This window comes from Dipodomys merriami, unplaced genomic scaffold, assembly GCF_024711535.1.
Source record: "Dipodomys merriami isolate MVZ:Mamm:240054 unplaced genomic scaffold, mDipMer1.0.p SCAF_347, whole genome shotgun sequence".
NCBI classification, from domain to species: domain Eukaryota; kingdom Metazoa; phylum Chordata; class Mammalia; order Rodentia; family Heteromyidae; genus Dipodomys; species Dipodomys merriami.
The window spans coordinates 469245-472013 of NW_027205015.1; the positions used below are offsets into that span (position 1 = coordinate 469245).

Below are 2769 nucleotides of genomic sequence, written 5' to 3' on the forward strand. Positions count from 1 at the left end.
AAATGTTTTATTATATTATAGCAAGTAAAAAATTGCTACAAATAAAGGAAACCAATAATTAAATATTAATGATTAAAAAAATAAAAGAACAAACCAATTTCAGTCTTTGAAGTATACTGCATATTAGATTTTACTATTTTCTCATATTCCTGTAAATTTAACTATGGCTAAGTTTATTGTTGGGAGCCGACAGTAAAGCTCCAAGGTCATCTTGACCCTTGTGCTCCCTTGCAGGCGCGTACAAGGAACTGGCTTTCATGAAAAGCACCAGGTGCCCAGGTTTGTGTCTGTAGTGTTAGTTTTACTTTCTATCAGTTGACCTTGTCTTGTTTCAATCTGCACCTTGTTTTTATTAAAATTTTCCTTCCTTTTCTGCACTATGGTGACCTTAGGTTACCTCTTGAATTCTAATAGTATATATTAAGGAGAGTTAAAAATAAACGGTGCTCTAGTCTTGAGCTACAGACCTCCCGACCCCATCCTTTGTCTTATGTCTTTATTTTTCCGTCCTCACCCCCTAATTCAGGATTCCCTTTCATTGCCTGCAGGCTCCGGCAGTTTATGATGTTCAAAAAGAGTTTTATAGAATATGAGTAGTCTTTAAAATTAGCCACTAAGATTACCAGTTATGGCTCATCTCATCATTTGTTTATGGCTTACATCATCATTTGTTTCTCGCTAACAAATAAAGTTAGGAATCCCTGAAGTTTTAAAAGAAACTGTGTAGTTAAAGTCTTAACTCTTCATTCTGCTTCTTTACACAAATACTTTGGAACTTCTCATTAATAAAGTTTCTATAAACTCTGAAATGTACATACTTAGTAGTATATGTCTGCTACCATAAATCTTAAATACTTTATAGAAAAGTTTATACTTGCCAAACTGTCCTAATTTTGGCATATATAAGCAAATTCCCAAAATTAAACATATTTAAAACATTAAAACTTTTAACAAACCTTAACACTTGCTGTAGTGTTTATTATGACAGGTGCCTTGAATAGAATAATTGAATTCCTCCTCCTACAAATCTCTTGAACAACAAATATCTGGAATTATTTTGTTTTTGACATATCAATCTAGACTTTATACTTAAATGTGTGTTTATGTAAGAAATATTTGGTTCTAAAATTTCATGACAATTGTTTTGAACATACTTTTTGCTGAATTGTCTAGTTTAATAAAATTAATTACACTTTTTATATAAAAATATCCTGTACTCAATTCAGCATCACATACACTAACATTGGAACAATACAGAGAAGATTATCATGGCCCCTGCACAGGGATGACATGCAAATTCCTGGATCGTTCCATATATATTCAACAACAGATGCTGGAGGGCATGTGCCCACGGCATTGTTGGTGGGAGTGTAAACTGTTCAACCACTTTGGAAAGCAGTCTGGAGGTTCCTCAAAAGACTCCACATAAAGATCCCATAGGACCCAGCAATCTTATTTTTGGGGATTTACCCAAATGATCACAAACAAGAACATACTAATACTACCAGCACAATTATGTTTATTGCTGCATTATATACCATAGCTAAGATATGGAACCAACCCAGATGCCTCTCAGTAGATGAATGGATCAAGAAAATGTGGTAAATATACACAATGGAATTCTATGCCTCCGTCAGAAAGAATGACATCGCCCCATTTGTTAGGAAATGGAAAGCCTTGGAAAAAATTATATTAAGTGAAGTAAGCCAAGCCCAAAGAAACATAGGTCCCATGGTTTCCCTTATTTTCAATAACGAATATATGTCTGGGATAAGCAGAAAAGGTCAAAAGCTATGTGCATATGACCAGATACGATGATGTTAAGGGAAATGAACACCAAGATAAGGACACGAGTTTTTTTGTTGGTTTGTTTCTTGCTATTGTTTCTAACGTACTTATAATGTGCTATGTCATTTTTGGTTTCTTTATATGTTCCTCCTCCACGCTATAACCCCTGTTTTCATTGTATTTGAACTTGGTTCCCCTACATCTTGTATGTACACTTCTCTAATTTGGGGAGGGGAAGGGGAGAAAATGCTCAAATAAGGATACAGTTTGACCCATTGTAACAATGAGATGCACAAGACACTATGTTGAAAAATGAACTTTAAAATTTAGGTGGGGAGAAAGGGGGAAGGGAGCATAATTCTGGATGTGGGAGGGAAGGGATGGTAGGGGAAATATGAAGGAGGACATAACAATGCTTATTAGGAAATTTACTAATTAACTTGCTCATGTAAATATAACCCCAATATTCAATATGAATGTTGAATTGAGAGAGTAAAAGAATGGAGCAAATATGAATAAATGTGTATGTGTTTGTGACCTCATGCGTGCACCCACACACATATGCATGTGTGTTGGCATGCTCAGAGTTTTAAATCAGGGTTTCAAGGTCTTGCTAGGCCTTTCCTCTCTAGATTGTTGAGCTACAATATGAGCTACAACTCCATTGCTGGCTCTTTGCTAGTTCATTAAAAAATTTGAAAAATAATTCCATGATTTTTTTGCCCTGAATGGCTTTCAACTGTTATCCACAGATCTCAGGCTCCTGAGTAAATATCCCGAGTAGATAGGATTACAGGTGGGACCAACTAATACAAGGCTTTCAGAATAATCTCCTACTTTGAAAGCCTTTAGGAGTGATTATGTGTGAATTTATTTCGTTTTTGGATTCTTAAAAGACAGTAAGGGATGATATTTAAAAGTTTCAGTACTTTTTAAAAAGGATAATGGAACTGTGGGACAGAAGAAATTTACCTCTATTTG

At 35.0% G+C, this 2769-nt stretch overlaps 1 non-coding gene across 1 annotated transcript; it reads left to right on the plus strand.

The window, feature by feature from the left end:
* The first annotated feature begins 1213 nt into the window (after positions 1-1213).
* LOC138803729 (U6 spliceosomal RNA) lies at positions 1214-1320 on the plus strand. Its single transcript, XR_011365028.1, has one exon. It is a non-coding gene; the product is annotated as a U6 spliceosomal RNA (small nuclear RNA).
* The last annotated feature ends 1449 nt before the right edge of the window (positions 1321-2769 follow it).